Source organism: Anas acuta, chromosome 1 (assembly GCF_963932015.1).
Source record: "Anas acuta chromosome 1, bAnaAcu1.1, whole genome shotgun sequence".
Taxonomy (NCBI): domain Eukaryota; kingdom Metazoa; phylum Chordata; class Aves; order Anseriformes; family Anatidae; genus Anas; species Anas acuta.
The window spans coordinates 161,264,618-161,279,635 of record NC_088979.1 but is presented as its reverse complement, the minus strand read 5'-3'; the positions used below and the strand labels follow the sequence as shown (position 1 = coordinate 161,279,635).

Here is a 15,018-nt window from a genome sequence, read left to right as displayed (position 1 = left end):
CAAAGCTGTTTGAAGAAGCCAAATGCTGAAAAATGGGATATTGGGACATAAGCATAGAAGTCTGAGAGCTTTGGCTTGCAATGCTTTTTGTCTTTTAGAAAAACATTACAAGCCAAAAAGCTTGGAAATGTGCAGCTGCAAGCCCCTCATCAGCATTACACTTGTGCAAGCCTTCTCTGTCTAGACTGGCACTTGTTGTCCTGCTTAGGTTCTCCCTGCCTGAGGTAAACTATCTGTGCCCTGCTGGATGCCTGATTTCTGACCTGACCCATCTCCTTTGAAATGCTGGTGTGTTGAAGTTGCATTATTCATCTGACTACACAATTTGTAGCAATATCCAAGCTTAAGATGACCAGTGCAGGATACTTTGCAGTTGACTCAAAAATGGTGTGACACACACGTAGGAAGACTTTTTAGTATCACCATTTGCATTACCTTTTCACTGTCAGTCTATGTGAACAGAGAAGGGTGATGTCCTTGAACAGCAACAGAAAAATGACGTGTGTGGGCAGCTGCATTGTGCAGCAGTCCCAGATAATGCATTCTAACCCTGCATCCAGGTTGCAGCTATATTATTTTTTTTTTCTCCTCCTTTATTTCTTCTTGTGATTGGCCATGTATCATCCCCCTCCTGCCTTGAGGTCCTTGTATTCAGTTCTCTTCACCTTTAGCCACTGGACCAACCTACACTGAATGTCCCACAAGTGAGAAGTGCTGTCCTTTCTGTACAGTGGTAAGTGCTGCCTATTTTCCTCTGTAGGAGTTGCCAGATGCTTGCCCGGTGTGTCCCTGCTGATCCTGCCTTCTATTTCCAACATCACCTGCCTTCAGCATGGGTCTGAATCAGACTGATTTTCTTCCGTCTTTGCAGCTGATGCCTGGCCTTTTGATCTTGCCCACTGAAAAGTGATAGTGCCACATGCAGCTTCTGTGAGATCTTTGCAGCAATGGCAGTCTTCCTGCTGCTCTGCTAGGCCCGACTCTTTCTTGCAGGATAGGTGTGGAGGCAGGTGGGGCAGGGAATGTGATGTTGGGAGAGCCCTTGCTGAGCTCACCCCTGGTCTGTTGACCCTACAGAACAATCATGCAGGTTCCCATGTGTGGAGAAGAGGGGTCATTGGCAGCCCTAGGTACTTAGTGCTGTTTTAGGAAATTAGTTCATTGCCAGGAAGGCAGCAGGCACTCTTGTGGCTTGGGAGGTTACAACAACCATAATAGCTCTGTGCTGCACCTCCGTCTCATAGGCACCAGGATGTCCTATCTGGTTTTGTATCTGTGGGCTTCTCTGGCTGTGCTGGAGCAATGGATACGACACAGGTTTCATCTGCTGCTCTCCAGCCAGGTACAGGCCTTCATCACTTTCCGCCTCTCTGTGTTGCAAGGTCTGATAGGCACTATGGCTGCCATATGGCCCATCGTTTCATGTCTACTCCAGGGGGTGCCTGGCAGCCAGCTGTCCCACAGCTCCAGCCTGCAGCACACAGCATGGGTGTCTGACATGGACAGACTTGCCATAGCCTGCCTCAGGGATCCTGCTGAGCCCTCTCCACCCAAAGCAGGGAGCCACGCACAGCCTACATGGCCGGCCACTGAAAAGTCCCCGTCCCTGCTGCAGCCATTTCGGGGCTATCAAACGTGTGGTCAGCAGCTGAAGGGGACAGAGACTCACAGCTGCCTTTGGCTTCATGGTGGCACCCTCCCCGCCTAAGGAAGTGTTAAGAACCTGTGAGAAGAAACTGTGGAAGAAATGGTGAGAAGGGAAGACTTAAGGAAGGATGTTTCTTCACTGCTCCAGTCAGCTGTGGTGGCCAGGATGCTGTGCTGTGATGGAGGCCTGGCTCACTTGTACGGAGAACCAGCTGGGAGGTGCACACCGCAGCTGGAGCAGCTGTTCTCAGCTGTCCAGAGGAAAGAAATACCCAGTATCTTTGCACTCCTATGTGCCCTAAGCTAATGCTTTTACGGTTCTTCTCATCCTGCCCGTCTCATTTGCAGGGCTGGCCTTGGCTATGTGGGCAGGGCTGGGAGCACCATCCTTGTTCCTCTTGTGCCTGGCTGAGTCTCTCCAGGATGGAGAACTCACATGGGAGCAGACACTGCAATAGATAGGAAATGCTTGTTCAAACAACAAAATAAAATGCAATCAAGCAGTGAAAGCTAACAGGAAGAAATAATAAAAGCAAGAAACAGGAAAAGTGGCAATAACATTCCTAGCAGGTGCAAAACACTCCACTTTTTCTGGTACCTACAGCAAGAGTATTTCAGGCAAGTTTAAGCAGTGCAGATGTGCACAGATTTTTCAATGAGCCCAGGCATTTAAACCAGTTCCAGCCCTGAATCCTCCTCAGCATAAACAAGAGGCCAAAAGATAGCTGCAGCTCTGCAGATGTCTAATTTGTGGAGCCCCACGGCTGTGTGGTGTGCCTGTGTGCGGCCGTGGGGCCAGAAATGCTGGGTGTTTCTGATGTGAAACATCTTGAGGCACCCTTGGGAGTCACCTTCTTCCTTCTAACCAGCCTGGCTAGATAACACCTGTTTAATCCATGCTCTGAAGTGCTTTGCAGGCTTGCAGAGCCAGACCTGTGGCCCCCGTTGGTCTTTGAGGCATCCTCTGAGAGCCAGGACTCCCTGTGCAAACACCTGGCCTTGGCATGGGAGGTCTGAGCGCTGCTGCAGGTGCCCATGCCCAGAGCACTGATGCGGGAGCTTGCTGTGGCTGTCAGACCGCAGGAAGGAGGGATCTGAGCCCCTTTTGCCTTCAGCTTGCTGAATCTGCACCTGCCTAAAGGCTGCAGGCTGGACCAGGGACAAAGCAGAAAAACACAAATGTTTCTGCAGGTGTTGCTCTTGCCAGAGGGATTTAACTGTCTTGGAGCTCTTCTGTGGCCTGAGAGACCCCCAGACAGACGTGCAGCAGCCCATTTGTATGTCATAAGCAAGCTTCAGACTGAGGCTGCTTGTGTTTAGAAAAACAACTGAAAGTGGCAGTCCTCAGAGAGGAGATCAAATTAAACGCCCTGCGGTTGCTTACAACACAGTCATAGAGATGTGCCAAAAAAAAATTAAAAAAAAATGGGGAAGTGTTTCTTGTTGCTTGGTTGTATTAACAACATTTCTGATCTCTGCTTAGCTCATTGCAGTGATGGCACATGGGTGCTGGTGGGCTGGGCAGCACTCCTCTTTCACATCACTGGAAATGTGGAAGGTACAGGGCAGGCAGAAGAGAAGGGAAGTGCTGGAGCTCCCTTGGGTTCTCCTTCCCTCCACAAACCCCAAGAGCTGCTGCTAGCATGAGACCAGAACATCATGGAGGACATTGTCACCCTTTCCCAGCACAGGCTGGGTTTGGCGTGTTTCAGGGTGCCCTGATGTGACTGTGTGGGTTTCCCACCAGGGTCATTTAGAGCTCAGCTGGGCCCTGCTGTCCTTGTGGACACCCTGGAGGGCTTCTTGCATGCATCCAGTGTCCCCATCCCACCCTGTCCCACAGCAATTCATTTCCTCTTCTCAAGGAGCTACAACAGCAGCATGACCGGACTGTGTTTGCCCTGTGCTAAACAGGGAACAGCTGGAGACAGATGATTGTTTGGGTTATTTTCTCGTTGCCTGGACATTTTATTTGCTTGTTTGAGCCCTGACAAAATAGCTTTCCAGTTCCTCCTGAGGCTGGTCTATGCTAAGCCTTCAGATTGTGGGCTGCTTTAGAAAACTGGTGTTTTATAACTCTGCAAATGAGCGTCCCGCTGCTTCAGTGGCAAGGCTCTGTAAACCAGGCAGAAATTGCCTTGCAACAGAGCCAGAGGGACTGGGGGTGGGCAGAAGCGGTCTGAGCTGTCCTTGTCTGGTGTCAGAGATGTAGATATCCCTTTCTGTGGTCCTGGCTGGAGCTCTGCTGTGATTGGAATTAAATGGCTGGCTAAATGCTAGTAGTGAGCAATGTTGATGGGCTGTGCTCAGAAGGATGCCACTAGGCTTTCCTGCTGATCGGCTCCTCACCTTGGGTAAACCTGCATTGCCAAGTCCCTTCCAGCTGGGGATCTGCCTCTCCGTAACACTTACACACAGCCTCTTGCTCCTTCATTTTTGGCTGTCAGCTTTTATTCTGAGCAGCTGGATGGTCCTTTGCCCCATGGAAAAGGATCTTTTTTTTCTCACTACCGAGTGCAGACGTTTTGGCCGCGGAAAACAGAGTTAAATAAGAATAGACTGATCAGGAAGCAGAGAGGGTGTTGCAGCCAGCTGATACTGGAGAAGTAATATCAGGAAGAATGCGGATTTGGCCAAGGCACTTGCAAGCAGTGCCTTGGTAGGTCCAGTCATGAGCCTGGGTGCGCTGCAATTGTGCTGCTCAGGGCCACTGCCGTGGTGGCTGCACATCCTCGAACCACTGCAAAATTTCTGTCTGACACAGACAGGACCAGACTTGGGGTCCCACCTCCTGCTCCACAAAAATCATCCCTTTAACACCTTGCATTTATTTCTTTGGGAGTCTTTTTATCAAGCACTGACCAGACCTGAGCCTGTTTGTTTTGGCAGGCACAGACCTGGGAGAGGGGGAGCAGGGAAAAATATAATAACCCTGCCGCCGATTCATCCCTCCTTGTTTATTCCACCAGAAATAGATTTGGCAGAGAGCATCGGGAATGAACTAATCAGCAGGGAATTAATTGGCATGTTTGTTAAAAGGCAGGAACAACGTGGTGAGCAAATTCATGGCTGGATGGCTGGAGGGTTCAAGCAGCCAGAGAGGAGCAGTGCATAGTGGAAACTGTGACTAGTCAGAGAAGTCAGACAGCTGTGCCGGGGAGGTTGAGTGCTGCCCAGAAGGAACCGGGGGCAAAGAGATACGGGCGTCCTCACGGGCAAGGCTGCTTTCAGAAGGGGCTCCATCGTTGAGGCTTCCCTTCCCATGAGGCTGCCATGTGTGGGGGAGATGGCCAGCTTGCAGGAGTGGGAGGGAGGGGTAGGAGAGGTGCAGCTGGAGGAGGCTCCAAGGAAAGGCTGTGGAAATGCGGAGAGCAGGGAAATGACGAGGGACACGTCACTCATTGCAAGCTGAAATGCAGAGGGGGTGGTGAGGAGAAGAGGAGCAAGGAGGCAGAGATTTGGAAGCATCAACACAGAAGGACTGTCCTCAAGAGTGCAGGTAAAGCTTGTATGCTCTTCTCTGACTTCTTTCCCAGGAATGCTTGCCTTCTTCCTCTGGATGAGACACATCCAGGCACCTAGGGCAGAGCCTGTTGGGTTGAGGAACTCTAAAGGCACCTGTAAGAAGGGCCAGGAGAGGAGGGAACATGTGCAGAGTGGCATAGACTTGGAGGCTGGTGGCTTGCTACCTACATTTCTGAAGAATAGTGTCCAAAGTGAAGGAAGGAGGGAGAAAGGAAGAGTGAATAGATCCTTAGAGACAGACAGACAGACAGACAGACATGTAGAGTGCCAGGTCTGTGTACACCTGTCCAGGAAGAGAGAGGAAACTTCTTAAGAGGGAGAACTGAGCTCTAGCTGGGAGAGAGGTGGAGATAAGACATAACCTGAAAAAGCACGTACACCTGGAGAAGAGGCAGAAGGTATACATTACCTCCTCCAAACATTTACTGATGCTATGATTTTCAGTGGATGTGTGCTATGCACCTGGATGACTTTGTTTTTCAGCATCGGGATGCCTGCTTGCTGGCAAAGCATCACCCTGACTGCCAGTCACTGGGGCTGTCTCTGAGACCCCTGTGCTTAGCAGGATGGACAGGCTGTTTGAGGGAGTTGGGTGCACTTTGCTTTCGCAGAACATGCAGGTAGAAAATGAACAATTTAACTCTTAATTATATGCAAAAGTACTACTACTACTCTGGTGTCAACCCAAGTATGTCCTCACGTTTGCAGAAGTCAAGATATTGTTACTGCCGTGTAACCAAAGGTGTGTGTGCATGTGTGTGTGCAGCATTTAACCCACATGCATATGAAAAGGGGAATAATACATTACAAGGGATTATTAGCTTTTGAACTTTTTGGACTTTTGAAACAGGTGATATTCCAGCTGTACCAGCATGGCTGGGTTAATACTGCAGGCTCCATTTTTTAAATCGCTTTTGACATTTTTCATGATCTTTCCACCATTACATAATCCTACAACCATATGCTAATGTTTATATTACCCTGTTCTTTTGCTGAGAGAGCTAACAAATGCCATCCGCTTCGCAAGTGGGGCTTGCACATTCTTTGTTCTGGACTCGCAGGCTTGGCAGCCTTCTCCTCTACACAGCTCAGAGTCTTTTCAGGATCCCAGCCCGGGAGCTCTGGGAGAACTGGCATTAACTGAGAAATTGCGCAGCTACTAATTTTTTTCTATTTATTTTTATGTGAGACTCTTTCATTTATAACATAAAACTTCCTTGACTTTATACATAAAACATAAAATTTTAGTTGTGTATGTGTAAGTAACATAACCTTAAAATATCCTTGAAGTGTTTCATATGAAAATAGAGAAATTCGAACAGCCTGCAAAATATCTTTATTATATATTGAGATACTTTACAAAATTGAGAGCCTTAAGCTTACTTTGTTGTTTAAATGTCCATTACCATTGGGGTGCAAGTTATATTTTATGCATTTATGATTTACCTGACATCAAACTCTCTGATTCATTTAAAAGTATATTTTATTCCTCTGCAAATAACATCAAACCCAATATCACTCGTCAGCTTTAGTTTTAAAGTGGCTTGAAAGGAACTTGGGAAAATTAGGAGAGTAGAAAGGGTCTCAAATGCAAACCACAAAGCTAATTCACTTGCAGTCCAATATTGCAACAAAAAAAAATCCTTCATTTTAGGTATCACTACAGTGACTGCTACCTCTAACCAACAAAATCCTCACCTTGAAGCAAGCATGGGCTTGAGCTGATACTCTGGGATGCTCACACATGGCATCAGGAGAGTGTTATGTGCTCGGCGCTGTTAGAAGTGCAGGCAGAGGTTTCAATCTTTGCTGTACACAGGCAGGCAAGCTCTGAATCACAATGCAACATCTCACGTCTGCAGCAGAGACAGCATGTACTCCTCTCTGAAACGAAGCTGTGTCTGGCACCAGGAGAGCGTAACCTAGAAAATTCCCTGATACCCTAGCAGCCAACACAAGCCGTGGGCAGTGGGGAACTCAAGTCATCACCTGCTTTCCCTATGGGTGCTGAAATCTGGAGCAGGTACCAGTGAAATCAGTGCTCTGTCGTGTTCCCTGCCCTGCTCTGTGCAGGGAGGGATAGGTACTGGAAATGGAGTGTACTGGAGCAGCCAGAAACAGAAAGGGTGAATGGCAGAGGGACACAAGGACGGGAGCTCAAATTCTGGCAGCATGCCTTTGCTTTGGGGCAGAGATTCAGGCTTGGATAGTACAACTGCTGATCCTGGCTGTGCTGTGCTTAGGGTACTGAGCTCGCGGAGCTCTTTTATCATGTCAGTGAGGAACTGAGAGGCCAGAAGAAGAAAAAAATATTGGGTAATAATGACACGAGTACGTCTGTCTTCATTGCTTTCAGATGAAGGCAGTGAATCACTGCGCCTACCCTGCTCCAAGGGCAGAACATGATGCAATTTTCTGACAGAGAGCATGCCATATTATTGTAATTAGTAGTAGCAATAACAAAGCTACTATATCATTGTTATTCTCTGGACTTAGAAAAGAGCTTCATCTAAAGATGTGTGTGTTTTCCCTGTTTGTGAATCTGCTTTCTACCCTGACAGTGTTTTCCAGTGCAATACTGCAACAGATCTGAAGACATAATTTCCATGGGCTAGGCATCTGGTTCCTGTTACAGATGACCCTACAGACTTTTTCTGCTAGAAACCTTGTTAGTAAAGATCCAGTTGCTTTCTACAATTCCACCTAAGAGAAGGAGGACTGCTTGATTTCTGTGTAAGTATCTGAGAAATGGGAACCCTTTTCAAAGATGATTACAACCTGATGTTTATAATGACAATAAATTACAACAGGCGTTCAGGAATGCAGGGAGCAAAGATACAAAGAAATTGGTCCATGAGGGACCTTGCAAACAGACCATGTGTGTCTTGTGATCCATTTGAACGCATGATGCTTTAAAATGTTTGAGGTCAAGTAGGGTGGATTTTCAGTACCAGATGCAGGTGGAACTTATCACAAATCTTCTTTTAATATAAAAAATAAAGATCAAAATATCCCTGCCCTGGGGTATTGAAACAAGTGGTACGTGGAAAGGGTAAGGAATGGAAAATCTCTTCAGGATGTTTTAAAATGAGCTGGAAAGCCACACTGCCTCCTTGATGTCGGCAGCATTTTAAAATCATTTTCAATTAGAGACATTGGCGTGTGGGAAGTCCTTTCCCACCAAGGAAGATTGAAAAGGCATGTGCAGTGCATCGCCATCAAACAAACAAAAAAAATAATCCAAGGAATATTTATCTGGAAAGACAGAGAGGCAGAGGAGTTTTGGTGTCAATGGTTATAGTTTCAAGAGTGTCTGTAGAGACCGTTTCATTATGTGCCTTGGTGATATCATCAAGCTTTCTTAGAGATCTGCATTCTGGCAGCGCTGGGTGAGTTAGGGGGGGGAAGAAGAGGTGTGTGCATGTGAGAGATAGGAAGGAGGTAATTTATTTTTTTCCTTTAAATGAACACTGCAATTAGAAGAATACAAAATACATCCTGACAGGTGGAAAGTAATATTTTTAAAGTAGCATGACATTTTCCATCAGTATGGCTATATTCATACTGCTATTTTAAATATACAGAAAAATAAATGCAATTTCAATTAAAATACACTAGTAATTAAATGTAAGAACAGCACAAAGTAAAATGATTTATTTATGTTCTGCTTTATCTGGTACAGCTCCTAGTAGGTTTCGAGGTGGCTGAATTCTCCCCAGATGGTTAGGAGATGAGGATTATATGATACTAAAAAAGCAATTTAACATTCTTGTATTTTGCAGTGAGGTCTTAGACTTCTGATGCATGCACATGAACAGGGGAATAATTTGGGTTTTCTCAATGTGCCTACTTCTCACATGAGCCCCTCAATCACTGTGTCTATGGATGACTGAAAAATCATCACTAGAACTCATGAACTTGGCAATGCATATTTTTCATTTGTTGTGTGCAATATGTGCATAATTGATATTTCCAGCCAGTTTCTGCCACAACAGCTGTCCATGACATAAAAATAACCGGTTCAACACTGAAGGACTACTTAATTAAGACAGAATAAAAAATTAGCATGAGTAAACTCTGGAGAGACTAATCTATCCTCCTACATTCAGAGGAGTACTTGTCCAGGAGGGCCTGTAGGTTAGGACTGGCTTCTGTTGGCTTGGAAATGACGGTAAACTTGAAAAAAAATGAGGATCTTAGGTAAACACTCACATCAGTTACATCAGTTTATCTACCTGCCTTGCCTACTCTACAGATTTGCTCAGGAGGAGCACACCCCGCTAATGGGCGAGACAGCACATGGCTTTGTGTTTTTATTTATTGATTCATTTATTTATTTATTTATAATGTTTGTTTGTTTGCTTTGTTGCTTTTTTTTTTTTTTTTTCCTTTGAGGCCCATCACTGGGTGACATCTCAGTTAGGCAGCTGGGTTGTGGATCACGTCAAAGAGAACAATTTCCTATTCTTGCTTCTATTAAATCCTTGATGAATTGCTTCACTACTTTTTACCTTGTTTTCCCTAACTGCAAAGTGGGGATGCAGCTGTTTTTGTACCTCTTAGTGCCTTCTCCTGACACTCACAAAACATTCATAGCTAAAAGGTGCTATCCCAGCATGGCTACACATGAAGCAAAGCTACTTTCACACAATCACATAATTACAGGGTGGCTGAAGTTGGAAGGGACCTCCAGAGACCATCTTTTCCAACCCCCCTGCTCAAGCAGGGTCACCTAGACCATGTTACACATGATCCCCCCAGGTGAGTTTGAATATCTCCAAAGAAGGAGACTCCACAGCCTCTCTGGGCAGCCTGTCCCAGTGGCCTTCCTAGCTGCTGTCAGTTGAGGAAGCATCTCTGGTACCACTCAATGGCTTGAAAAAAAGGTAAGATACTTTGTACTTGTGAAAAAGAAAAGCCCCTGTGCTTCTGTAAAAGCTCAGCTGAGCAACTTTTAAAACATTTTAAAGAAATACATCATCAGAGAGAAAGGTGGTGCTGGGGTGACAGATGGCAGACAGAGGAAGAGGGGAAAGAGAAATAAAGCAGTTAGCAAGATTTTCTGTCTCCACAGAGCAAAGGGAAGTCCAAGGCCCTACGAACCACCATTATGGTGACTATTCCTCTTTTCCTCTTCTTCATCTTCTTACCATGCTGTAAATCCCAGGAGGACCAGTATCAGAAATGGGACTACAGAGACGGCGGTAAGAAGTGGTGCTGGGTCAACCTGGGAGGCATTAGCTAACTCAGGGCTGAAGATTTGCCTATTTCCCCTTGGAGTGGGACACACGCTGCTCTCTCATGAGTTGTCTTTCTTGATTCCTGGGTAGCTACTGAGATTTTGGAGAGAAAAATGATTTTAGAAATAATCAGCTGGGGCATTCAGTGACAGCAGAAAACTTGGGCAGCAGGAGGCAGAGAATTACATAGCGAGGGAGAGTTATCTGCTTTTTAATTTAGATCATCCTTATATTTGGTATTTGGCAATGAATATTTTCATTGCAACCCATCTGAGGTGAAGAGGAAGGGAATTAAACTAAGACTACTGGCTCATGTTTTCTTGTTCTGTCAAATTTATTTTCCTCGCTTTCATGGATGTCCTGCTAACCTAGCTGACAAGGTCAACATAGAAGGCGTTAACAGCATTACTCAAACACTTGAGAAATGGGGAAACAGCATCTTCTGGCAAATGAAACACACCCTGCTGAACAACCCAAACGCTTTACTGCCGGAGATCTCCAGGTAATTCCCTTTATCTGGAGGTGTGATTCAGTCCTGCCCCGGGTGTCCTGCCTTAAGCAGGATTCATCTTCTTTAGCTTTCAGATTGGTCAACTGCAGGGAGCTGAATCCCACTCTTGGTATCTGTTGTGCTAGCAGCTCTGAGCACCCTAGGAAATTGAATATACTGCTCACTATTTATTGGGAAAGATTGCCAATTGCCATGATTGTATTGTAAGAATTACCCTGAAGAAAACTTAGGCTGTCCTCAACACTTCATTTCTGTGAAGTGTGAGAACAGACTGGAAAAGATGAATTGTGTTACAAATCCACACATGGATTTGGCCGCAGGGTAGGGAGAAGAAGCTGAGCTGGCCTGTGATATTTTGATTTCAGTCTCTGTAACACCTAAGCAGTGGAAGCTATTCTGTAGTCCATCTCCTCACATTTCCCCCTTAGCAATACAGGAAATATTTCCTATTGAACACACTCAAATGTTACTTTAATCTGACATTTCCAAAAACAGAGTGGAAAAGACAGAGGAAGATAGAGAGAAGAAGGGAACACAGGAACTACAAGAAACTACTATCTGTTAAACCAGAGTTGTTCCTAAAGCAAATGGTTCTCTTCCACAGCTCAGATTTCTCTTTAGAAAAACAACAACAACAACAACAACAAGAAGAAACAAAAAACCAACCACACATGCACAAAAAAAAAAAAAAAAAAAAACACCACAAAACCAAACCAAACCAAACCGAACCAAACAAAACAAACCACCACGCAAAACAATCTCTCCACAACTGCTGTGCATTGAGACAGATGAAAAGGAAAGGCTAGAAGCATAAAATGACACTAATGAGAAGGTCACACATTATCAAATTAGGGTTTAAGGAGGATATGGTACATAGATTATATGCTGGTCTTTGTCATCAAGTAGATTTCTCCCCACCTGCATGGGGGATGCTATTAGCACAGAAATGATTGCAACTTTCATACCCCCAGTGCAGAAATTTACCAGCACCTAAGATTTTCAGGGCAGACATTAAGTCATATATTTGGAAAGACCTAACTTAGAGAGATCTAAGGACTTTTGAGATCTTTCTTTGACTCCTTAACTGTTGTGCAGGGAGAGGTAATGAGACTATTCAGTCACTTTTCCCACATAGTGCTGTGAAGTGAGTGCTTGCTGGTAAGGACACAGGCTGGTCCACTTTAAGTGCTGAGGATTGGCAGTAGCCTGTGGGAATCAGTGGCCCAGCCTCCATTTCTGTTCCTGGTTAACAGTAAGTCTGATTAATACTTATTAATATCACATGAGATTGGAATGATGGTCAGAGCTTGTTAAGACCCAAAGGGAGACTGAGAGAAAGCCTTCCAAAGGAAGGGCCAGGGCTACTCCCAGGCATGCCAGTGCATCAGTGAAGCCCTCACCCTGCTAAATCCTGTTGAAAAACCCAGCTGTCCCCTCCTCAGCTTGGGGAGAGGCACAGCCTGCAGAAACTGGTGAGGGGGCTCTGCAATCCCATCTGCACTGTGGCAGCCAGCAGCCTGCCATTCATCGGGAAGTCCCCACAGGATTTCCTGCACATTGCTGCTCTTGGCTGCTTAGCCCCACTGGTTCCAGCAAAGCAGGATGGTTTTCATCTCCTCCCTGAAAGCAGCAGGGCTGTGAAGTGCTTATGGGAGCTCATAAATCAGCTGTCAACCTGCACCGAGCCAGCTGTGCTCCGGCAGAAATGGAAAGAGCGTGTTGCACACACTGGTCCTGTAGTTCATAGTTTTCTGATGGGCTCAGAAAGGGGTGTCTTACATGAGTGTTTTGTAAGCATCTTTTAGCCGACTGCTTCCAGCTCTTTCAGCTACCTGTCTCCTTCCCCAGGCAACACAAGGCCTGGTAGCCTGTTAATTTATTTAGCATGCTCAGGATCAGCCCCCAAACTGAGTTATTCTTCTGTGTTACTCTTCTGTAGTCTCCGTCCCGTGTCTGCGGCTGTAGACAATCTTGTGAGGGAAGTCCAGTCGATAAGGAAAAGGCTGGAAGAACTCAATGAACGTCTCAATGTCATCAACAAAGCTGTCCTCCCCATCCGACTTAATGCTCTGCAGAGCCAAAGGCGTGGAAATACTCAGCTGCGGAGACTCCCAATGCACAGGAGAAGGTTGTATGCTCGCAGGAGACTTCAGAGGAGTTAATTTTCTACCAGAGAAAAAAAAGGAAATCTCTGTATTTTTTTTTTATTTTTTTTTTCACCTGCTTAAGCCTTTCCTGGTACAATGCTGCTAGACAGAATAAAGCAAAGCACATACAAGAAGGCTTTACTGAAGAAACCAGAACTTATGCATTTTGTCGCTCCCTTTCAAACCTATGTTGGTAGGTCAAATCTGACCCTGTTCTTCAATGAAGGCAGTTTTGTGTCCCATGCAAAATGAGTTGAGAAGCTCAGTCTACTTCAGTGTGAATACCTTTAGGCTATGCAGTCATTCTTTCTGCTTACCAGAGTAAGCTGTTTCTATAAAGATCAGTTGAATTTCTCTGTCCTATTTTCACAGCACTCTGTCAGAAACAGCTGGGGAATTCAATCTTCAAAAGTGCTGAATGCCATATGAATGCAGGAAGATAGATCAGTGCTTTGTACTTCCAGCTGGGTGGGGAGGGGGAGAGGAAGCTGTGTTTTAAAATATGGCCTTAACCTATTCTTCACCAGTGCAAAGAATGCCCAGTTCATGTGTTCAGAGAGTGGGTAGGGTTGGATAAACTTGGTCTGTGCATAGTGTTTCGAGAGTGAAGATGTATCAGATTCTAGGGACCAAATTTCAACACCTTCATTCTACAGAGAGCTTTCTTTTAGCTACCTGGAAGTGGGCACTGAAACCCTTGTTATTCAACAGAGATGTCCAGAACTTCCAACACTGTGAAAGACATCACAGTGACTTCAGCCAAGACCCTTGGAAAACAGGATGTTTTTCCAAAACTATTTAGATACCTAATAGCATAAATAGATGTCTAGAAGAATTTTCCAAAATAGCTTAGGAGACGGTTTAGTTTCCAAAATCACAGGTAATTCAATTGGTGTCCGACTGGTAATTTGGTGTCTAATTCATGGATTATCTTCTCCACATGCAGACACAGACCTCCAGTCATTATGCACTGAATGGAGGATAGAGTGTGCTTGTTCTTCAGGTCTCTAAAGAGATTCTTACCCAGCACTGTACTCAACTGCATACCTGAAATCTTTTGAAACATAGATAAAAGAGTCAGAGAAAATAAACTATTTTTAAAGATCTGAATGAAGCAATTTATGAGAATAAAATAAAGAATGAATTATGCCTAAATGGTTGTGGCTAAGGCTGGCATACGAGTTCTTTTGCAGTCTTCAGTCATAGTAAGGATTTAAGGATTCCCAAGGCCTGAGTATATGGAAAGAAGTTCAGTGACATTTAACTTTAAGAGGGAAGGGGAGAACCTAACTTCATATTAAATCTTTCAAAATGAACCACAAGAATTAACTCAGTGAGCATTGTGGCTGGGATCTAGGAGTTGAGTGGGGGAGTATGAGGAATATATGAAACAATCTGGTAAATATTTCCTGGGTGTAAATTCTGAATTCGGGTTTTCAGAAAATAACAAAACCCTAATTTGGTAAGTATTTCCTTGGTTTTTGCTTAGGAATCTGAAACACTGTTTAGCTAGAAAAGGGAAAAAATATGTAAAAAGGCTGTTGTTTTTTTGTTTTGTTTTGTTTTGTTTTGTTTTTTAAATACAGTCATACCTTTGGCAAAACTTTCATCATAATTTCTAAGGAGATGTAGACTACATGTATTTTGATTCTAGAATATATTTTCCTAAATGACAGTGAGTAACAGGAGAGAAAGGCCCCATCAACCTCCTCCTTGCTGCCCTGCGTTCAGAGCTACAAGGCAGTGCTGGAGCACCAGCTGTACGCCTGCACCACTGCTGCTCCCTGCATGAGCTGCTCTGCACACCTCGCCTGGGGCTGTAGGGACTAGTGGGCATCTTGGCCTTTCTGGAGGAAAAAATACAACATAGACGTCAGCTTTCATTACCTGCTCACATTTCAGACATGAGCATCTCACCAGGCAACCTGAAGTTGTATAAAGTTGTATA

The 15,018-nt window shown here is 45.1% G+C and overlaps 1 long non-coding RNA gene across 1 annotated transcript; it reads left to right on the top strand.

Annotated features, from left to right (window-relative positions):
- The first annotated feature begins 4,796 nt into the window (after positions 1-4,796).
- On the top strand, positions 4,797-14,625 carry LOC137849401 (uncharacterized). Its single transcript, XR_011091870.1, has 5 exons — positions 4,797-5,146; positions 7,734-7,905; positions 10,247-10,376; positions 10,785-10,914; positions 12,863-14,625. It is a non-coding gene; the product is annotated as an uncharacterized lncRNA (long non-coding RNA).
- The last annotated feature ends 393 nt before the right edge of the window (positions 14,626-15,018 follow it).